General features: G+C 39.1%; 1 pseudogene; it reads left to right on the top strand.

Moving 5' to 3' along the window:
* Nucleotides 1-19,963: 19,963 nt before the first annotated feature.
* Nucleotides 19,964-20,448, top strand: LOC129534914 (small ribosomal subunit protein uS12 pseudogene; annotated as a pseudogene).
* Nucleotides 20,449-24,679: the final 4,231 nt, after the last annotated feature.

The following is a 24,679-nucleotide window of genomic DNA, read 5'->3' as shown; positions in this document are numbered from 1 at the left end:
TTAAAGAAAGTTTCAATTAATCACCTTTATTTGTAAAGACTATATCTTTTTTTAAATGAATGCTAATACTGTAAGAATTTAAAGTAGTTAAGATCGCAGAGGAGCTCTGACTACTTACTTTTTGCGTAAAAAAAAAAGATGAAAGGAAGCTCAATGCTGAGTAATAAAAGATATTTATAAATCTTTAGTCAGGGCCATTTAATGACTGTTAAGAAAACAATACTTAGGGGAAAAGAAAATACATGATTGATGTAATAGGAAAAAAATCTGAAAGTGTCTTATAAACCTTCATGTTAATATTATTTTCATTATCCTCTTCAATTTTATCTATTTCTGTGTTAATAGATTACTGGTAGCTCTCTTTTCTCTTAATTTATGTTATGATATTTTTTCCTTGAGCTGAGGGATGCTTTTTATACATTTGAGGTCTCTTAATACAGTGTTTTATGAAGGGTGTAGATTTCTCATTTCAAGCTGTGAAACTGGTTTTATCTAGCCTAACAGTTATTGCTGAGCAGTCAGAACAGAGTAAGAATTGTATTAGAAGATGGAAAATACTAAAAGTAAAATCTTTGCTCAATATGGCACAGCTAACTAAATATGAACTTTCTCAGAATATGAAATGTGTAGCTACACTATTTGGATTCTAACATATGACACATATGGACAGTTTTAATTTGGACAAAAGTTTTATATAGCTTGACCCAAGTAGTTGATAGACTTTCCCTGACTCTAATGCAGGGGTTTTCAAACTATTGCCATGGGCCAAATCCATTCTACAACATTTTTTCTAAAATTAATATTTTATTAAAATGTCACCCGAATTATTTATTTATATATTGTCTATAGCTGCTTTGAGTCTATACCAGCATAGGTGAATAGTTGCAACAGAAATTGAATAGTTTGAAAAACTGAAAATATTTATTTTGTGCCCCTTTACAAGAAAGTTTGTTGATACCGGCTTTGGTGCATCCTTCCATTGCAAAGTGAGAATTTTACAAGAAAAGACACAAGATTTGTTTATATTTCCACATATATCACAAGGCATCTGAAACAAATTTCTAAGCATCTAAAACAGATACAGGAACACTTCACAATGGGAGACGAGTTGGCAAATATTACTGAGAAAAAATTCTATTAACCAGTATGTCATTGTTGCATGCATAAACAATGCATGACTGTGTCATAAGTTGCCAAGTTGGCAACCAGTTTCCAAACACCTTTGAAGATTTTATAAATATTCATTTATTTATTAATCTAGGCAGTAAACCAGTCTGTATTTGATTGCCTATTTTATAATTATCAGACACTGAGTTCCAGTTAAGTTGTGGACTAGAACATTACTTGTTATTATTTATTCAGGGTAGAAAATTTGTAGTTCTTTCAGAATGTGTTTGAACGTTAAAGACTAGCAGTTTAAAACAAGTAGATAAATGTCACATATATAAACTCCATGTGCTGTGCTTACTCTGTCATGTCCAACTCTTTGTGACCCCGTGGACATTATAGCCTGCCAGGCTCCTCTGTCCATGGAGATTCTCCAGGCAAGAATACTGGAGTGGGTTGCCAGGCTCGCCTGCAGGTAATCTTCCTAACCTAGGGATCAAACCAGTGTCTCCTGCATTACAGGTGGATTTTTTTTACCAGCCGAGCAACCAGGGAAGCCCTATATAAACTCCATGGCAACCACAAATAAAAAACTTGCAATAGATACACAAAAACCAGAAACACAAGCATACCAGTAGAGGATATCATCAAATCACAAGGGAAAGAAATAAAAGAAGAAGAAAATGAGAAAGAAGAACTATAAAAACAACCAAAGGTGGGGGGGGGGTAAAAAATGTCAGTAAGTACATATATATCAATAATCACTTTAAAAGTCAATGGACTAATTGCTCTAATAAAAAGACATAGTGTGAATGATTGGATAGAAAATAAAACAGAATCCATCTAGATGCAGCCTATAGGAAATTCACTTTAGAGCTACAAATTGAAAGACACACTTTGTGTCTCTTTAGACATAGACAGACTGAAAACGAGGGGATGGAAAAATGTATTTCATGCAAGTGGAAATGACAGGAAATTGGAGACAGCAATACACATATCAGACACAATACACTTCAAAGCAAATTCTGTAACAAGGCAAAGAAAGGCATTATATAATGATAAAGGGTCAATAAAAGAAGATATAACAATCATTTACATATATGCACTCAATAGAGGAGCACCTAAATATATGAAGCAAATATCATCAGATAAAGGGAGAAAATGGCAATAATAAAATTAAAGTTTGGAACATTAACACCCAGCTTACATCGATGGACAGATCATAAAACAGGAAATTAGTAAGGAAATAACATTTAAGGTGTTAAATGACACATTTATATAGGCTAGACTTAATAGGAAATGCTATCCAAAAACAGAAGAATACACAATTGTTTCAAATGCATATTTGAGAACAGGGAATGTTCCCCAGGAGAGATCAAATGACAGGTCACAAAACCAGTCTCACCAAATTAAAAGGATAGAAATTATATCAAGTATTTTTTAAGAACAACAGTGCTATGAAACTAGAACTCAATAACAGATGAAAAATGGCAAAAGAACAAACACATGGAGACTAAAGAAGATGATATTAAAAACTCCAAAGGTCAATGAAAAAATAAAGCAAGAAATAAGAAACTAACTTGAGACAAATGGAAATGGAAACACAACCTTCCAAAATCTATGGGAGGCAGCAAAAGAAGTTCTAAGAGAAAAAAATTATAGCAATACAGGCCTCTGTCAAGAAACAAACAAAAATCCCAAATAAATAGCTTAGTCTAAAGGTATCAGAGAAAGAATAAACAAACCACAAAGATAACAGAAGGAGGGGAATAAGAAAGATCATTGAGGGATTTAATAAAATAGAGACTAAAAAACACTAGAAAAGTTCAAAGACATCCAGACATTTAAATAAAACAAAACAAAGTAATAAGCCTTCAACCAGGCTCATCAACAAAAAAAGAAAAGACAAAGGACCCAAATAAACAAGATAACAAATGAGAGGACAAATAATGACCATTATCACAGAGATTCAAAAGATCATTAAAAATACTATGAACAGTTGTATGCCAACAATTGGACAATCTATAAGAAATGGACAAATTTGTTAGAAAAATGCAACCATTCAAGACAGAATCAGAAAAAAAGAAAGACAATCTGAACAGACTAATCACTAGTTGTGAAAGTGAATTAACAATAATAATAAAAAAATTCCAGCAAAAGAAAAAGTCCAGTAATAGATGGTTTCACAGGGGCATTCTGCCAAACATATAAAGGAGAGCTGAATCCCATTCTTTGCAAACTATTCCAAAGTATTCCCAAATTCATTCTATGAGACCGTTATTACCCTGATACCAAAACCAGTTAAAGATAATCCCCCCCCCCCAAAAAAAAAAAAAAACCTACAGGCTAATATAGGTGAAAAATTCTCAACACAAAGTTAGCAAACCAAATTCAGTAATAGATAAAGGCATCACATACACCATTAAAAGTTAGAGTTATTCCAGGCATGCAAGAATGGTTTAACATTCTTAATCAATGGGATACCACATTAACCAAAGGAAGGGTAAAAATCACATGACCATCTCAGTAGATGCAGGAAGAGCCTTTGACAAAATTCAATATCCATTCATGATAAAAAACTGTTACCCTCTTATCAAAAAGAATATAAAAGGAACATATAGCAAAATAATAAAGGCCATTCATGACAAATGCACAGCTAACATTATATTCAATTGCGAAAAGCTGAAAGTCTTTTCTCTAAATTCTGAAACAAGACAAGGATGCCCACTCTTGCCACTTCTATTTGATTTAGTACCAAAAGTCCTTGCCACAGAAATCAGTCAGGAAAAAGAAATAAAATTCATCAAAATTGGAAGGGAAGGATTAATACTGCCCCAGATGACATTGTACATGTATAGAAAACACATATACTATCCACTAAAATCTGTTAGAATGAATAAATAAATTCAGCAAAGTTGCAGGATGCAAGATTAATATACAGAAATAGATTGCTTCCCTATAAATAAATAATAGAATATCAGAAAGAGCAAACAAGAAAGAATCCAATTAAAAATCGTACCAAAAAACATAAAATACCTCAGAGTAACCTTAACTAAGGAGATGAAATACATATCATCTGAAAATTATAAAATGCTGTTGAAGAAAATTATAGATGATACAAAGAAATGGAAAGATAGCATGTATTCATGGGACTGTTAGAACTAGCATTGCTAAAATGTCCATACTATCCAAAGCAGTTTACAGATTTCATGTCTGTATCACAATAATAAAATATTTTTCATATAACTAGAACAAATAATCCTAAAATACATTGCACCTCAAAAGACTCTGAAGAGTTAAACAATCTTCATAAAAATAAAACAAAGCAATTTTGTAGATATCTCACTCTCTGACTTCGGACTCTAGCACAAAGTTAAAGTTAGCACAACAGTAGGGTACAGGTACAAACATAGAATCATGTATCTGTGGAACAGAATACAGAGCCTAGAAATAAGCCCACACACTATGGTCAATTAATCTACAACAAAGGAGGCAAGAATATACAATGGAGAAACAACAGTTTTGTCAGTAATTGGCACTGTGAAAACCGAATAGCTACATGTAAAAGAATGAAAATAGAATATTTTCTCACAACATATACAAAAATAAAAATGGATTGAAGACCAGAAAGCATAAAATTATTAGAAGAAATCAAAGGGAGAACACTCTGAGATAAATAGTAGCAATAATTTTTTGGACCTGTCTCTTAAGGGATAGGAAAAGGAAACATAAATGGGATGTAATTTAAAAAATTGCACATGGAAGGAAACCACTGACAAAATGAAAAGACAAACTACTGAATTGGAAATAATATTTACAAATGATATCAGTGATAACGGGTTAAATATCCAAAAATATAAAAATAGCTCATACAGCTTAACATAAAAAAGCCCAATAAAAATTTACAGAAGATTTGAATAGACTTTTTCCCAAAGAAGATATACAAATGGGCAACAGGCACATCAAATGATGTTCAACATTGCTAACCATCAAAGAAATGTTAATTGAACTTCAGTGAGATATCACCTTCACACCTATCACAATGTCTATCATTAAAATGTCTTCAAATAACAAACGTTGGCAGCTCAGTTCAGTTCAGTCACTAAGTCGTGTCTGACTTTTTGCGATCCCATGGACTGCAGCATGCCAGGCTTCCCTATCCTTCACCATCTCCTGGAGCTTGCTCAAACTCATGCCCATTGAGTTAGTGATGACATCGAACCATCTCATCCTCTTTTATCCTCTTCTCCTCCTGCCTTCAATCTTTCCCAGCATCAAGGTCTTTTCTAGTGAGTCAGTCCTTTGCATCAGGTGGCCAAAATGTTGTAGCTTTGGCTTTAATATCAGTCCTTCCAATGACTATTCCGGGACTGATTTCCTTTAGGATTGACTGGTTTGATCTCCTTGCTCTCCAGCGGACTCTCAAGTGTCTTCTCCAACACCACAGTTCAAAAGAATCAATCCTTCAGCTCTCGGCTTTCTTTATGGTCCAACTCTCACATCCATACATGACTACTGGAAAAACGATAGCTTGACTATGCGGACCTTTGTTTGCAAAGTAATGTCTCTGCTTTTTCATATGCTGTCTAGGTTTGCCATAGTTTTTCTTCCAAGGAGCAAGAACCTTTTAATTTCATGAATACAAACACCATCTGCAGTGATTTTGGAGCCCAAGAAAATAAAGTCTGTCACTGTTTCTATTGTTTCCCCATCTATCTGCCATGAAGTCATGGGATCGGATGCCGTTGTCAAGGATGTGAAGAAAAAGGTCCCCTAGGACATCATTGCTGGGGATATGAATTGGTAGAGCCACTGTTGAAAATAGTACGGAGTTTCCTCAAGAAACTAAGAATAGAATTATATGAACCAGCAAAATTCCACTCCTTGATATACATCTGAAGAAAATGAAATCACTAATCCAAAAGATACATACACCACAATGTTCATAGAAACATTATTTATAATAGCCAAGATTTGGAAGCAACCAAAATGTTCATCAACCTATGAATGAATAAAGATGTGGCATATATGTATTTGTGTATGTATATAGATGGATATATACATATATATAGATAAATACATATATAATGTATGTATATATATATATATAATCATATACTACTCAGACATAAAATGAATATTATTTTTCCATTTGCAACATGGAAAAATTTGGAGGGTGTTATGCCATGTGAGATAAGTTAACCAGAAAAAGATGAATGCTGCATGCTATCATTTATGGATGGAATATATAAAATAGAAGAAATCAATGAATATAACAAAGCAAATAGACTCAAACACATAGAAACAGGGTAGTGGTTACCAGTGGGGAGAGGGAAGGGTGTAGAGTAAAGTTAGCAGTGGGGGATTAAGAAGTACATCAAGAAAACAATGAAATTCTGTAAAGCAAGCATCCTTTAACAAAAAATCAATAAATTAAAAAAAAAAAAACTTGAAAAAAAAGAAATACAAATTACTTTGTATAAAGTAAATATGTTATAGGTTTTTGGGGGAGGAAAAGATGGCAGATGAGTAAGATGGGGAGATCACTTGTCTCCCCCCAAAAACATAAAAAAACTCATAAAAATATGGAATGACTCCTACAGATGAAACTTCTAAAGGACAGCAGAAGACTCCAGGCCTCCAAAAAGCAAACTAATCTCCCTGGATGAGTTAGGACAAAAGATAAGACATTAAAAAAAAAAATGGCAGAGAAATTCAGGACCGAAGCTTGTGCCACGAGTGAGGGAGAGAGTTGTGAAGGAGGAAAATTTTTCATGCATTAAGAAAGTCCCTCATAGGTGGGACCAATGCGGAGTTGCGGAGCCTCAGAGGAATGTGTAAAAGCAGGAGCTCAGAAGGCAAAATACAGAGAAAGCTGCCGAACAGCAATTCTCAGCTGTGAGTAGCTCACAAGCCTCAGCCTGGACCAGAAGTTGGGGCCAGGGAGCTGAGAGAAATGCACAGAAGCCTCTGGTGAGCAAAGAGCAAGGGCCAGGAGTTAAGAAAAGTGGCTAGGAAGTTTAGGCCCGTAGCATAGGGTGGGGTCTGCTTGTAGCATAGGGTGGAGTCTGGGGGGCAGTTTAGTTCAGTTAAGTTGCTCAGTCGTGTCCAACTCTTTGAGATGCCATGAACGGCAGTACACCAGGCCTCCCTGTCCATCACCAACTCCCAGAGTCCACGCAAACCAATATCCACTGAGTTGGTGATGCCATCCAACCATCTCATCCTCTGTCGTCCCCTTCTACTCCTGCCTTCAATGTTTCCCAGCATCAGGGTCTTTTCCAATGAGTCAGATATTCGCATCAGGTGGCCAAAGTATTGGAGTTTCAGCTTCAATATCAGTCCTTCCAATGATCACCCAGGACTGATCTCCTTTAGGATGAACAGGTTGAATCTCCTTGCAGTCCAAGGGACTCTCAAGAGTCTTCTCCAACACCACAATTCAAAAGTATCAATTCTTTGGCACTCAGCTTTCTTTATAGTCCAACTCTTACATCCACACATGACCCCTGGAAAAATCATAGCCTTGACTAGACAAACCTTTGGTGCAAAGTAATGTCTCTGATTTCTAATATACTGTCTAGGTTGGTTATAACTTTCCTTCCAAGGAGTAAGTGTCTTTTAATTTCATGGCTGCAGTTAACATCTGCAGTGATTTTGGGGCCCAGAAAAATAAAGTCAGCCACTGTTTCCACTGTTTCCCGACCGGATGCCATCATCGTAGTTTTCTGAATGTTGAGTTTCAAGCCAACTTTTTCACTCTCCTCTTTCACTTCCATCAAGAAACTCTTTAGTTCTCCTTCACTTTCTGCCATAAGGGTGGTGTCATCTGCATATCTGAGGTTATTAAGGCAATCTTGAAACTAATGCTTCCTCCAGTCCAGCGTTCCTCATGATGTACTCTTCATATAAGTTAAATTAGCAGGGTGACAATATAGAGCCTTGACGTCCTCCTTTTCCTATTTGGAACCCGTCTGTTGTTCCATGTCCAGTTCTAACTGTTGCTTCCGGACCTGCATACAGGTTTCCCAAGAGGCAGACCAAGTGGTCTGGTATGCCCATCTCTTTCAGAACTTTCCACAGTTTATTGTGATCCACACAGTCAAAGGCTTTGGCATAGTCAATAAAGCTGAAATAGTTGGTTTTCTGGAACTCTCTTGCTTTTTTGATGATCCAGCAGATGTTGGCAATTTGATCTCTGGTTCCTCTGCCTTTTCTAAAACCAGCTTGAACATCTGGAAGTTCACGGTTCATGTATTTCTGAAGCCTGGCTTGGAGAATTTTGAGCATGACTTTACTAGCGTGTGAGATGAGTGAAATTGTGTGGTAGTTTGCACTTTCTTTGGCATTACCTTTCTTTGAGATTGGAATGAAAACTGACCTTTTCCAGTCCTGTGGTCACCACTGAGTTTTCCAAATTTGCTGGCATATTGAGTGCAGCACTTTCACAGCATCCTCTTTCAGGATTTGAAATAGCTCAACTGGAATTCCATCACCTCCACTAGCTTTGTTCATAGTGATCCTTCCTAAGGCCCACTTGACTTCACATTCCCTCATGTCTGGCTCTAGGTGAGTGATCACATCATCGTGATTATCTGGGTCATGAAGATCTTTCTTGTACAGTTCTTCTGTGTATTCTTGCCACCTCTTCTTAATACCTTCTGTTTCTGTTAGGTCCCTACTATTTCTGTCCTTTATTGAGCCCATCTTTGCAACAAATATTCCCTTGATATCTCTAATTTTCTTGAAGATATCTGTAGTCTTACCTATTCTATTGATTTCCTCTATTTCTTTTCATTGATCACTGAGGAAGTCTTTCTTATCTCCCCTTGATATTCTTTGGAACTCTGCATTCACTTCAGTATATCTTTCCTTTTCTCCTTTGCTTTTCACTTCCTTTCTTTTCACAGCTATTTGTAAGGCCTCCTCAGACAGCCATTTTTGTTGTTTGAATTTCTTTTTCTTGGGGATAGTCTTAATTCCTGTCTCCTGTACAATGTCATGAATGTCCATTCATAGTTCATCAGGCATCAACCTATCAGATCTAGTCCTTTATATCTATTTCTTACTTCCACTGTATAGTCACATGTGATTTTATTTAGGTCATACCTGAATGGTCTAGTGGTTTTCTCCACTTTCTTCAATTTCAGTTTGAATTTGGCCTTAAGGAGTTCATGATCTGAGCCACAGTCATCTCCCGGTCTTGTTTTTGCTGACTGCATAGAGCTTCTCCATCTTTGACTGCAAAGAATATAATCAATCTGATTTGTGTGTCAACCATCTGGTGATGTCCATGTGTAGAGCCTTCTCTTGTGTTGTTGGAAGAGGGTGTTTGCTATGATCAGTTCATTCTCTTAGTAGAACTCTATTAGCCTGTAACCTGCTTCATTCTGTACTCCAAGGCCAAATTTGCCTGTTACTCCAGGTGTTTCTTGACTTCCTACTTTTGCATTCCAGCCCTCTATAATGAAAAGAACATCTTTTTTAGGGGGTGTTATTTCTAGAAGTTCTTGTAGGTCTTCATAGAACTGTTCAACTTCAGCTTCTTCAGCATTACTGGTAGTGGCATAGACTTGGATTACCATGATATTGAATGGTTTGCCTTGGAAACCAACAGAGATCGTTCTCTTGTTTTTGAGATTGCATCCAAGTACTATATTTTGGACTCTTTTGTTGACTATGATGGCTATTCCATTTCTTCTAAGGGATTCCTACTCACAGTAGACATAACAGTCATCTGAGTTAAATTCACCCATTCCAGTCCATCTTAGTTTGCTGATTCCTAGAATGTTGATGTTCACTCTTGCCATCTCCTGTTTGACCACTTCCAATTTGCCTTGATTCATAGACCTAACATTCCAGGTTCCTATGCAATATTGCTCTTTACAGCATCGAACCTTGCTTCTGTCTCCAGTCCCATCCACTGGATGTTGTTTTTGTTTTGGCTCCATCCTTTCATTCTTTCTGGAGTTATTTCTCCATTGATCTCCAGTAGCATATTGGGTACCTACCGACCTGGGGAGTTCATCTTTCAGTGTCCTACCTTTTTTGCCTTTTCATACTGTTCATGGGGTTCTCAAGGCACGAATACTGAAGTGGTTTGCCATTCCCTTCTCCAGTGGACCACATTCTTTCAAATCTCTCCACCATGAATCGTCCATCTTGGATGGTGCCACATGGCATGGCTTAGTTTCATTGAGTTAGAGAAGGCTGTGTTCCATGTGATCAGATTGGAAAGTTGTTGTGATTGTGGTTTCTGTCTGTCTGCCTTCTGATGCCCTTTCTCAGTGCCTACTGTCTTATTTGGTTTGTTCTTACCTTGGACGTGGGGTATCTCTTCACGGCTGCTCCAGCAAAGCACAGCCCCGACTCCTTACCTTGGAGATGGGGGTAGCTCCTCCCCACGGTCTTTCTGGGGGGCAGAAGCTCCAGCAAAGATCCCAGGGATAGGTAGGTGTCTGGTGGCCCTAAGGCTGTTCTGAGATGGCTACTTCAATGTGGCTGCAGAAACAGACATGGTTCTTACTGCCAAAGCTGGGAGGGGTGCCAGAGTCAGTGGACAAAACACCACCAATGAGGTCCTCATCCAGAGGTTGCAGCTACCACCAGGTTTTGGGCAGGCACAGGTTACTGCCTGCACCTTGCTGGGAGCTTAGACAGCTGAGCTCTTCTAGGGACCCATGTATTGGGGCCTTTGCCTCTGGGAGAAATCAAGACCTACTTCAGAACATATCAACATCCGACAGGTCACTACTGCCACAGGCACTCCACAGTAAAACCCATGTGTGGCTGTCATATCCTCCCCTCTCCCCAATCCACAAGAGCAAGTGATCCCTAATGAACCTTGACCTTCAACGTCTCATGTCCACGGTGGGCAACTCTAGGCGCAACTCTAAATACTAGGAGCAGCTAAAAGTGGGAATAAGACCAGACCTGAGACTGAGCTCACCCCACACTGCCCACAACAGGTCCAGAGACTTTCCTAGAAACATTAAAGGGTGTTAGTGTGAACCTCAGTGGGTGCTGAGTGTTGCCTTCACCAAGAGTATTGGGAACCTATCTTTTGTGCTGTGTGGCTTGTGAGGTCTTAGACCTTAAATAGGCAGTGAGCCTGAACCCCTGAGGTGAGAGTCTCAAGCCCAAGACTTTGAACCACCAGAGAACTCCTGACCCCAGGGCACATTAATAGTCAAGAGCCTCCCCAAAGACCTCCATCTCAACACCAAATCAAAGGCTACCCAAAGGCCAGCAGACACCAGTTCCCAGATACCCCACACCAATCCCTCAACAAAACAGAAACACAAACATTTTAACATGCATCTATTTATTTTTGCTTTTCTTTTTTTTTTTTTTTTCTTTTCTTCCACTACCAGACAGGCTGCCCAAAGCCATACTTAACCCATATACATCCCAAAACATACTACCCAATGTGGTGCTGCCTTTCAGAATGAAAAGATTAAGCACCATCAACCAGAACGCAGGCACAAGTCTCCCTACATACTTCTACATCTACATTGGCCTTTTGCAGCTCTCCTTAGTTGTCCATTGAATTGGTGATTACATCCAGATGTTCAATCTGGTTTTAGAAAAGGCAGAGGCACCAGAGATCAAATTGCCAACATCCGCTGAATCATGTGAAAAGCAAGAGAGTTCCAGAAAAACATCTATTTCTGCTTCATAGACTATGCCAAAGCCTTTGACTGTGTGGATCACAACAAACTGTGGAAAATTCTGAAAGAGATGGGCATACCAGACCACCCGACCTGCCTCTTGAGAATCCTGTATGCAGGTCAGGAAGCAACAATTAGAACTGTACATAGAACAACAGACTGGTTCCAAATAGGAAAAGGAGTACATCAGGGTTGTATATTGTCACCCTGCTTATTTAACCTATACGCAGAGTACATCGTGAGGAATGCTGGGCTGAAAAATGGACTGGTTGGATCTCCGTGCAGTCCAAGGGACCCTGAAGAGTCTTCTCCAACACCACATTTCAAAAGCATCAATTCTTCGGCGATCAAAAGAGATAAGATGCTGTTAAATATTGAAGACAGGAGGAGAAGGGGATTGCAGAGGATAAGAATGTTGCCAGGCTTCAGCATATTTGTTCATTTGTTATGCTTTCTTTGCTATATCCCCCAGTTGGCACTCTGCTTTGGCTCAGTTTTCCATTTTGAGTTTTAGGTAGCTCTGCTTTTAATTGGTCTATGTCATTTTTGCTTTCCAGTGCTCACCAAGGTAATCACTTGCACCTTCTTTTCTTCGGAATGCTTTGGTTATATTCGTGTGTATAAGTGTGTGTATATATCATATAATTTTTGTAATTTTGTCTGATCTTGTATTTACCATTTCTGTGGGTTTGGCTTTTATTTATTTTCATGATTTGATTTTTTCTGTCTTGAAGTGTTTGTTTTAATCCCCTTTAATCCCACAAAAAAACAACTTATGGAGTCTCAGTCCCCTGACCAGAGACTGGGCTTGAATTATTGAAGTAGGAGCACTGTATCCAGGATCCCAGACTGCCAGATAACTCCTAATCCCAGGAGGTATTAATTAGTGAGAACTTCCATGGAGGCCCATACACATGCACAAAACCTGGTATCACTTAACTGCCAACAGGACCGAGTGCAGAACACCTCATCCAAACAAAAAGCAAGACAAAAAACACAAAAACAATCATTAGCAGACAAGATTCCCATAGACACTTAAAAATATACCATCTTACACAGCCCTGTCCACCAGAGGGAGAACAAAAAAATCACCTCCTCCCACTAGAACACAGGCACAAGTCATCCCTAACATAAGTCAACAGAAACCATTGAACCAACCTTATTCACCGAGGGCAGAAATCAAAAGGAAGAAAGGAATGTGACCATAAACCTGGGAGAAGGAGTTCTCAAATGGAGTAAGTTAGGGGGAAAAAATGAAAAGCCAAAGAAATACAGCACAAATGAAGGAACAAGGTAAAAATTTACGAGACCAAATAAATGAAGAGAAATAGGCAAACTACCTGAAAAATAATTCAGAGTAATATAGTAAAGATATACCAAAGGCTCAAAAACAGAATGGTAAAAATGCAACTAATACAATTAGCAAAGACCTAAATAAAATAAAAACAAACAGAGATGAATAATAATATTACTGAAAATGAAAATAGTCTAAAAAGAATCAATAGTAGAATAAATGAGGCAGAAGAATAGATAAGTGAGTTGAAAGATAGAATGGTGGAAATAACGGTTGAAGAGCAGAATAAAGGTAAAGATAGTGAAAATAATTGAGAATGACCTCAGAGACCTCTAGGAGAATGTTTGAGATATAAGGGTCCCCAAAGAAGAAGAGAAAAATAAATGTTTGAGAAAATCTTTGAAGAGACATGGGAAAGGAAATAGTCAATCAAGTCCAAGAAGAACAGAGAGTTCCATACAGGATAACCCAAGGTGAAACACATCAAGACACATACTAATCAAGGTAACAGAAATCAAACTCAAATAAAGAATATTTTTTTAAAAAATGGAAAAGCAACAAGTACCAAACAAGGGAAGCCCCATAAAATTAACAGCTGATCTTTCATCAGAAACTCTGCAGGCCAGAAGGGAATGACAGGATAAACTTATAGTACTTAAAGTGAAAAATCTACAACCAAATTTACTCTCCCTGGCAAGGATCTCATTCCAAACTGATGGAAAAATAAAAAGCTCTACAAACAAGCAAAAGTTAAGAGAATTTAGTACCATGAAACCAGCTTTATAACAAATATTAAAGGGACTTATATAGCCAGTAAACACAAGTGAAAGAAAAGACCTACAAATATATACCCAAAATAACTAAGAAAATGCCAACAGAAATATACATGTCAATAACTACTTTAAATGCAGTTAAATGGAATAAATGCTCCAATGAAGACACAGGTTGGCTGAATGGATACAAAAACAAAACACATATATGTGCTGTCTACAAGAAACCCACTTCAGACTTAGAAACACATACAGATTGAAAGTAAAAGGATAGGAAAATATATTCATGTAAATGTAAAATTAAAAAAAAAAAGCCTGAGAAGCAATTCTCATTTCAGACAAAATAGACTTTAAAATAAAGAATATTACAAGAGATTAAAAAAAAAGACACTACACAATGATCAAGTGAAAAGTCCAAGAAGAAGATCTAACAATTGTAAATATATATGCACCCAACATAGGAGCACCTCAATACATAAGTCAAACACTAACAAACATAAAAGGGGAAATTGACAGTAACACAATAATAGTAGGAGACTTTAAAACCCCATTTACGACAAGGGTTGTTTTTGTTCAGTGGTTAAGACATGTCCGACTATGTGAAACCCTTGGACTGCAGCAAACCAGTCTTTCTTGTCCTTGATCATCTCCCAGAGGTTGCTCAAACTGGTGTCCATTGAATTGGTGATTACATCCAACATTCTTATCCTCTGTAATCCCCTTCTCCTCCTGTCTTCAATATTTAACAACATCTTATCTCTTTTGTTCCCTTGTAATCTTTAATTTTCTTGAGAAGATCTCTTGTTTTTCCTATTCTCTTGTTTTCCTCTATTTCTTTGCATTGATCGCTGAGGAAGGCTTTCTTATCTCTCCTTGCTCTTCTTTGGAACTCTGCATTCAGATACTTATATCTTTCCTTTTCTCCTTTGCTTTTTGCTTCTCTTCTTTTCATAGCTATTTGTAAGGCCTACTCAGACAGCCATTTTTCTTTTTTGCATTTCTTTTCCATGGAGATGGTCCTGGTCCCTGTCTCCTGCACAATGTCACGAACCTCCGTCCATAGTTCATCAGGCACTCTGTCTATCAGATCTAGTCCCTTAAATCTATTTCTCACTTCCACTGTATAATCATAAGGGATTTGATTTAGATCATATCTGAATGGTCTAGTGGTTTTCCCTACTTTCTTCAATTTAAGTCTGAATTTGGCAATAAGGAGTTCATGATCTGAGCCACAGTCAGCTCCTGGTCTTGTTTTTGCTAACTGTATAGAGCTTCTCCATTTTGGCTGCAAAGAATATAATCAATCTGATTTCGGTGTTGACCATCTGGTGATGTGCATGTGTAGAGTCTTCTCTTGTGTTGTTGGAAGAGGGTGTTTACTATGACCAGTGCGTTCTCTTGGCAAAACTCTATTATCCTTTGCCCTGCTTCATTTCGTGCTCCAAGGCCAAATTTGCCCATTATCCAGGTGTTTCTTGACTTGCTACTTTTGCATTCCAGTCCCTTATAATGAAAAGAACATCATTTTTGGGTGTTAGTTCTAAAAGGCAGAAAGTGAAGAGGAACTAAAAAGCCTCTTGATGAAAGCGAAAGAGGAGAGTGAAAAGTTCGGCTTGAAGCTCAATATTCAGAAAACTAAGATCATGGCATCTGGTCCCATCACTTCATGGAAAATAGATGGGGAAACAGTGGAAACAGTGTTAGACTTTATTTTGGGGGTTCCAAAATCACTGCAGATGCTGATTGCAGCCATGAAATTAAAAGACGCTTACTCCTTGGAAGGAAAGTTATGACCAACCTAGATAGGATATTAAAAAGCAGAGACATTACTTTGCCAACCAAGGTCTATCTAGTCAAGGCTATGGTTCTTCCCGTGGTCATGTATGGATGTGAGAGTTGGACTGTGAAAAAAGCTGATCGCTGAAGAATTGATGCATTTGAACTGTGGTGCTGGAGAAGACTCTTGAGTGTCCCTTGGACTGCAAGGAGATCCAACCAGTCCATTCTGGAGGAGATCGATCCTGGGTTTTCATTGGAAGGACTGATGCGGAAGCTGAAACTCCAATACTTTGGCCACCTCATGCGACGAGTTGACTCACTGGAAAAGACTCTGATGCTAGGAGGGATTGGGGCTGGGAAGAGACAGGATGACAGAGAATGAGATGGCTGGATGATATAACCGACTGGATGGAGGTCAGTTTGAGTGAACTCCGGAGGTTGGTGATGGACAGGGAGGCCTGGCATGCTGTGATTCATGGGGTCGCAAAGAGTCAGACACAACCGAGTGACTGAACTGAACTGAACATCTCTTTTCTCATGAGTTGGCTCTTCACATCAGGTGGCCAATGTATTGGACATTCAGTTTCAGCATCAGTCCTTCCATGAATATTCAGGTTTGATTTCCTTTAGGATTGACTGGTTTCATTTCCTTCCTCTCCAAGGGACTCTCAAGTGTCTTCTCTAGCACTACAGTTCAAAGGCATCAATTCTCCAGCACTCAACGTTTTTTATTCTCCAGCTGTCATACCCGTATATGACTGTTGGAAAAATGATAGCTTTGACTATATGGACTTTGGTAGGCAATGTCTCTGCTTTTTAATATGCTGTTTGGGTTTGTTGTAGCTTTTATACCAAAGAATAAAAATCTTTTAATTTTATGGCTGCAGTCACCATCTGCAATGATTGTGAAGCTCAAAAAAGTAAAGTCTGTCATTGTTTCCATTGTTTACCCATCTATTTGCCAGAAAGTGATAGGATCAGATGCCATGATCTTAGCATTTTGAATGTTGAGTTTTAAGCCAGCTTTCCCACTGTCCTTGTTCACCTCCATCAAGAGGCCTTTTAGTTCCTCTTCATTTTCTGCCATAAAGGTGGTGTCATATGCATATCTGAGGTTATTTATACTTCTCTTGACAATCTTGATTTCACTTGTGTTTCATCCAGCCCAGCATTTTGCAAGATGTACTCTGCATATAAGTTAAATTAGCAGGGTGACAATGTACAGCCTTGACATACTCTTTCCCTGATTTTGAAACATTCTGTTGTTTCATGTCCAGTTCTAACTGTTGCTTCTTGACCTGCATACAGGCTTTTCAGGAAATAGGTAAGGTGGTCTGGTATCCCAAACTCTTAAAGAATTTTCCACAGTTGTAATCTACACAGTTAAAGGCTTTAGCGTAGTTAATGGCACAGAAGTAGATGTTTTTATTTTCTGGAATTCTCTAGTTTTTTCAATGGTTCAACGGATGTTGCCAATTTGATCTTTGGTTCTTTGCATTTTCTAAATCCAACTTGTATATCTGGATGTTCTCGGTTTACGTACTGTTGAAGCCTAGTTGAAGGATTTAGAACATTACTTTGCTAGCACATGAAACGAGTGCAATTGTGTGGTAGTTTGAACATACTTTGACTTTGCCCTTATTTTGGATTGCAACAAAAACTGACCTTTTGAAGTCCCATGACCAGTGCTGTTTTCCAAATTTTCTGGTTTATTGAGTGCAGCACTTTAAAAGCATCATATTTTAGGGTTTGAAATATTTCAGCTGGAATTCCATCACCTAAACTAGCTTTGATCTTAGTGATGCTTCCTGAGACACTCTTGACTTCACAGTTAAGGATGTCTTGATCTAGGTGAGTGATCACACCATCATAGTTATGTGGGTCATTAAGATCTTTTTTGTATAGTTCTTCTATGTATTCTTGCCACCTCTTCTTAATATCTTCTGCTTCTGTTAGTTCCATACAATTTCTGTTATTTATTGTGCCCATCTTTACATGAAATATTCCCTTGGAATCTCTATGTTTTGAAGAGATATTTAGTCTTTCCCATTCTATTTTTTCCCCTGTATTTATTTGAATTATTCACATGAAAAGGCTTTATTATCTCTCCTGCTATTCTCTGGAACTGTGCATTCACATGGATATATCTTTCCTTTTCTCCTTTGCCTTTAGCTTCTTTTCTTTTCTCAGCTATTTACAAGGCCTCCTGAGACAACCATCTTGGCTTTTTGCATTTCTTTCTCTTGGAGATGGCTTTCTTCACTGCCTCCTGTATAATGTTATGAACCTTCATCCATAGTTGTTTGCTTCTCAGCCTTTTGGCCAGGATCAAATGCAGTACTCCAAGGGACAGATCATCAAAACAAATAGCTAATAAGGAAACACAAACTTTAAATGAAACATTATACCAAATGTACCTAATTGATATCTTCAGGGCTTTCCATCCAAATGCAGAAGAATACATTTTCTTCTCAAGTCCAAATGGAAATATCTTTAGGATAGACCACATCTGGGATCACAAATCAAGTCTCAGTAAGTTCAATTCAGTCGCTCAGTCGTGTCCGACTCCTTGTGACCCCATGGATCACAGCACGCCAGGCCTCCCTGTCCATCACCAACTCCCGGAGTTCACTCAAACTCATGTCCATCGGGCCGGTGATGCCATCCAGCCATCGCATTCTCTGATATCCCCATCTCCTCCCGCCCCCAATCCCTCCTAGCATCAGACTCTTTTCCAGTGAGTCAACTCGTCGCATGAAGTGGGCAAAGTATTGGAGTTTCAGCCTCAGCATCAGTCCTTCCAATGAACACCCAGGATTGATCTCCTCTAGAATGGACTGGTTGGATCTCCTTGCAGTCCAAGGGACTCTCAAGAGTCTTCTCCAGCACCACAGTTCAAAAACATCGATTCTTTGGTGATCAGCTTTCCTCACAGTCCAACTCACATATCCATACATGACCACGGGAAAAACCATAGCCTTGACTAGACGGACCTTTGTTGACAAACTAAAGTCTCTGCTTTTTAATATGCTGTCTATGTTGGTCATAACCTTCCTTCCAAGGAGCAAGTGTCTTTTAATTTCATGGCGTGGCGACGCCAGCTCCGGCAGCGCAGACGCGAGATATGCTGGCTCCAGTGGCGCAGAAGCATGGTGGAGAGGAGCTACCACACGTCCAAGGTAAGGTACAGTGGCTGTGTGTGCTTTGCTGGAGCAGCTGTGAAGAGATGTCCCATGACCAAGGTAAGAGAAACCCAAATAAGACGGTAGGTATTGCGAGGGGGCATCAGAGGGCAGACACACTGAAATCATAATCACAGAAAACTAGTTGATCTGATCACATGGACCACAGGCCTGTCTAGTTCAATGAAACTAAGCCAGGCCGTGTGGGGCTACCCAAGAAGGACGGGTCATGGTGGAGAGGTCTGACAGCATGTGGTCCACTGGAGAAGGGAATGGCAAACCACTTCAGTATACTTGACTTGAGAACCCCATGAACAGTATCAAAAGGAAAAATGATAGGATACTGAATGAGGAATTCCCCAGGTCAGTTGTCTCAGTAAATCTGAGAAAATTGAAATCGTATCAGGCATCTCTTCTGAACACAACACTATGAGACTAATCAATTAGTGGGGAAAAAAAAAAACCTGTAAACAAAACACAAACACATGGAGATTAAGCAGTAGCTTTCTAAGTAATAAACAGGATACTTAAGAAATAAGAAGGGAAATCAAAAGATTCCTAGAAAATGACAACAAAACCATGATGATCCAAAATCTATGGGATGCAGCAAAAGCATTTCTAACAGGTAAGTTTATAGCAGTACAATCGTACCTCAAAGAACAAGAAGAACATTGAATCGAAAACCTAAGTCTATCACTAAAACAGCTAGAAGAAGAAGAAGAACAACAACAACAACAACAACAACAAAAAAAACCCAAAGTTAGTAGAAGGAGAGAAATCAGAGCTTAAATAAAAAGAAATGAAGGGAACCATAGTAAAGATTAATAAAAACTGAAAACTAGTTCTTTCAGAAATGAATCGCCAGTCCAGGTTTGATGCATGATACAGGATGCTCAGGGCTGGTGCACTGGGATGAACCAAAGGAATGGGATGGGAAGGGAGGTGGGAGGGGGGTTCAAGATGGGGAACACATGTACACCCGGGGCAGATTCATATCAATGTATGGCAAAACCAATACAATAAAGTAAAGTGATTAGCCTCCAATTAAAATAAATAAATTTTTAAAAAAATTAAAAAAATAAGATAAACTAAATTAAGCCTTACTCATCAAGAAAAAAGGGAGAAAAATCCTCTTTTGCTCAGGCCCTTGGCGCCGGCAGGATGGGCAACTGTCGCGGTCTTCGTACTGCCAGGAAGCTCCATAGCCACCAACGGGACCAGAAGTGACATGATAAGCAGTACAAGACAGCCCATCTGGGCACAGCCCTGAAGGCCAACCCTTTTGGCGGTGCTTCTCACGCCAAGGGAATGGTACTGGAAAAAGTAGGAGTTGAAGCCAAACAGCCAAATTCTGCCATCAGGAAGTGTGTCAGGGTTCAGCTAATCAAGAATGGCAAAAAAAATACTGCATTTGTACCCAATGATGGTTGCTTGAATTTTATTGAGGAAAATGATGAAGTTCTGTTTGCTGGATTTGGTCGCAAAGGTCATGCTATTGGTGACATCCCTGGAGTCCACTTTAAGGTTGTCAAAGTAGCCAATGTCTCTCTTTTGGCTTTATACAAAGGCAAGAAGGAAAGACCAAGATCATAAATTTTGATGATGAAAGCACGATAGTAATAAATTTTCATATATCAAAAAAAAAAAAAGAAAAGAAAAGAAAAAAAGGAGAAAAATCAAATCAAATTTAGGAATGAAAAAAGAGAGGTTAAAACAAACAAGGCAGAAATACAACGACCATAAGAGACTATTATGAGCAACTATATCCTTATAGAATTGACAATCTATAGGAAATGTACAGATTCCTAGAAAAGTTCAACCTTCCAAGGCTGAATGAAGGAGAAACAGAAGTTTTAAGCAAGATAAATACAAGCACTGAAACAAAAAGTCTGATCAAAACCCTCCCATAAAACAAAATTCCAGGGACAGATGACTTCACAGATGAATTCGATCAAACATTTAGAGAAAAGCTAAAGCCTATCCTTCTGAAACTCTTTCAAACATTTGCAGAGGAAGGAACATTTCCAAACTCATTCTATGAGGCCACAATCACCCTGCTACCAAAGCCAGTCAAAGACACTAAAAAAAAAAAAAAAAAAAATTACAGGCCAATATAATATCATTGATGGACAAAGATAAAACATCCTCAATAAAATTCTAGCAAAAAAAATACAAAAACATATTAAAAAGATCATATAACATGATCAAATTTGTTTTATCCCAGAGATGCAAGGATTCTCCCATATATGCAAATAAATCAATGTGATACATCGTATTAAGAAATTAAAAACAAAAACCATATGATAATCTCAATAGGAGCATCATTAGTGACTCAGCTGGTAAAGAATCCACCTGCAGTGGAGGAGACCCTGGTTTGATTCCTGCGTCAAGAAGATCTGCTGGAGAAGGCAATGGCTATCCACTCCAGTATTCTGGCCTGGAGAATTCCGTAGACTGTATAGTCCATGGGGTTGCAAAGAGTCAGACAAAATTGAGCAACTTTCACTTCAATATCAATAGATGCAGAAAAAGCTTTTGACAAATTTCAGTACCAATTTGTGAAAAAAATTCTTCAAAAAATGATCTTGGAAGGAATCTACCTTAACATCAGTCAGTCAGTCAGTCAGTTCAGTCGCTCAGTCGTGTCCGAATCTCCGCGAGCCCATGAATCACAGCACGCCAGGCCTCCCTGTCCATCACCAACTCCCGGAGTTCACTCAAACTCATGTCCACAGAGTCAGTGATGCCATCCAGCCATCTCATTCTTGGTCGTCCCCTTCTCCTCCCGCCCCCAACCTTTCCCAGCATCAGAGTCTTTTCCAGTGAGTCAACTCGTCGCATGAGGTGGCCAAAGTATTGCAGTTTCAGCTTTAGCATCAATCCTTCCAATGAACACCCAGGATCGACCTCCCTTAGAATGGACTGGTTGGATCTCCTTGCGGTACAAGGGAATCTCAAGAGTCTACTCCAACATCACAGTTCAAAAGCATCAATTCTTCAGCATTCAGCTTTCTTCACAGTTCAACTCTCACATCCATACATGACCACTGGAAAAAACATAACCTTGATTAGACGGACCTTGGTTGGCAAAGTAATGTCTCTGCTTTTTAATATATTATCAAGGTTGGTCATAACTTTCCTTCCAAGGAGTAAGCGTCTTTTAATTTCATGGCTGCAATCAGGATCTGCAGTGATTTTGGAGCCCCCAAAAATAAAGTCTGACACTGTTTCCACTGTTTTTCCATCTATTTCCCATGAAGTGATGGGACCAGATGCCATGATCTTCGTTTTCTGAATGTTGAGCTTCAAGCCAACCTTTTCACTCTCCTCTTTCCCTTTCATCAAGAGGCTTTTGAGTTCCTCTTCACTTTCTGCCATAAGGGTAGTGTCATCTGCATATCTGAGATTATTGATATTTCTCCCAGCAATCTTGATTCCAGCTTGTGCTTTTTCTAGCCCAAAGTTCCTCATGATGTACTCTGCATATAAGTTAAATAAGCAGGGTGACAATATACAGCCTTGATGCAATCCTTTTCCTATTTGGAACCAGTCTGTTGTTCCATGAGCAGTTCTGACTGTTGCTTCCTGACCTGCATACAGGTTTCTCAAAAGGCAGATCAGGTGGTCTGGTATTCCACATCTCTTTCAGAATGTGCCACAATTTATTGTGATCCACACAGTCAAAGGCTTTGGCATAGTCAATGAAGCAGAAATAGATGTTTTTCTGGAACGCTCTTGCTTTCTTCATGATCCAGCGGATGTTGGCAATTTGATCTCTGGTACCTCTGCCTTTTCTAAAAACTGCTTGAACATCTGGGAGTTCATGGTTCACATATTGCTGAAGCCTGGCTTGGAGAATTTTGAGCATGTCTTTACTATCGTGTGAGATGAGTGCAATTGTACGGTAGTTTGAACATTCTTTGGCATTCCCTTTCTTTGGGATTGGAATGAAGACTGACGTTTTCCAGTCCTGTGGCCACTGCTGAGTTTTCCAAATTTGCTGGTATATTGAGTGCAGCACTTTCATAGCATCATCTTTCAAGTTTTGAAATAGCTCAACTGGAATTCCATCACCACCTCTAGCTTTGTTCGTAGTGATGCATTCCAAGGTCCACTTGACTTCACATTCCAAGATGTCTGGCTCTAGGTCAGTGAGAGGGAGTGGCCCCGACGGCACAGACGCAAGAGACGCAGGACCCAGCAAAACCGACCATGCAAAGAGGCGCGGCTGAGAGGAGCTGTCACATGTCCAACAGGCAGTGGTGGCGCGGGAGCAGGAGGGCCGAGAGGAGCTACTCCACGTTCAAGGTCAGGAGGGGCGACCTTGAGGAGATACCCCTCGTCCAAGGTAAGGTACCGCGGCTGCACTTTCCTGGCGGGGCTGTGAAGAGATTTTCCACAACCAAGGTAAGAGAAACCCAAATAAGAAGGTAGGTATTGCGAGGGGGCATCAGAGGGCAGACACACTGAAATCATAATCACAGGAAACTAGTTGATCTGATCACATAGACCACAGCCGAATGTGGTCCACTGGAGAAGGGAATGGCAAACCACTTCAGTATGCTTGCCTTGAGAACCCCATGAACAGTATCAAAGGGCAAAATGATAGCATGCTGAATGAGGAATACCCCAGGTTGGTAGGTGCCCAGTATGCTACTGGAGATCAGTGGAGAAGTAACTCTAGAAGGAATAAAGGGATGGAGCAAAAGCAAAACCAATACCCAGTTGTGGATGTGACCGGTGATAGAAGTAAGGTCCAGTGCTGTAAAGAGCAATATTGCATAGCAACCTGGAATGTTAGGTCCATGAATCAAGGCAAATTGGAAGTGGTCAAACAGGAGATGGCAAGAGTGAACATAGACATTCTAGGAATCAGTGAAATAAAATGGACTGGAATGGGTGAATTTAACTCAGATGACCATTATATCTACTACTGCGGGCAGGAATCCCTTAGAAGAAATGGAGTAGCCATCATGGTCAACAAAAGAGTCTGAAATGCAGTACTTGGATGCAATCTTAAAAACGACAGAATGATTTCTGTTCGTTTCCAAGGCAAACCATTCAATATTACAGTAATCCAGGCCTATGCCCCAACCAGTAAGGCTGAAGAAGCCAAAGTTGAACGGTTCTATGAAGACCTACAAGACCTTTTAGAACTAACACCCCAAAAGATGTCCTTTTCATTATAGGGGACTGGAATGTAAAAGTAGGAAGTCCAGAAACACCTGGAGTAACAGGCAAATTTGGCCTTGGTGCATGGAATGAAGCAGGGCAAAGGCTAATAGAGTTTTGTCAAGAGAACGCACTGGTCATAGCAAACACCCTCTTCCAACAACACAAGAGAAGACTCTACACATGGACATCACCAGATGGTCAACACAGAAATCAGATTGATTATATTCTTTGCAGCCAAACATGGAGGCGCTGCATACAGTTAGCAAAAACAAGACTAGGAGCTGACTGTGGCTCAGATCATGAACTCCTTATTGCCAAATTCAGACTTAAATTGAAAAAAGTAGGGAAAACCACTAGACCATTCAGATATGACCTAAATCAAATCCTTTATGATTATACAGTGGAAGTGAGAAATAGATTTAAGGGACTAGATCTGATAGATAGTGTGCCTGATGAACCTTAACATAATACAGGCCATATAAAGAATCCCACAGCAACCATTATTTTCAATGGTGAGAAACTGAAAATATTCTCCTTAAGATCAGGAACAAGACAAGCGTGCCCACTCTCACCACTATTATTCAACATAATTTTGGAAGTCCTAGCTATGGCAATCAGAGAAGAAATAGAAGTAAAACGAATCCAGATTGGAAGGGAAGAAGTAAAACTCTCACACTATTTGCAGATGACATGATACTGTAC

The sequence above is a fragment of the Moschus berezovskii genome, chromosome X (genome assembly GCF_049115385.1).
Source record: "Moschus berezovskii isolate FMDL1 chromosome X, NW_MosBer_1.0, whole genome shotgun sequence".
Classification (NCBI taxonomy): domain Eukaryota; kingdom Metazoa; phylum Chordata; class Mammalia; order Artiodactyla; family Moschidae; genus Moschus; species Moschus berezovskii.
The sequence above is the reverse complement of the archived record's forward strand: the minus strand, read 5'-3'. Positions and strand labels throughout refer to the sequence as shown.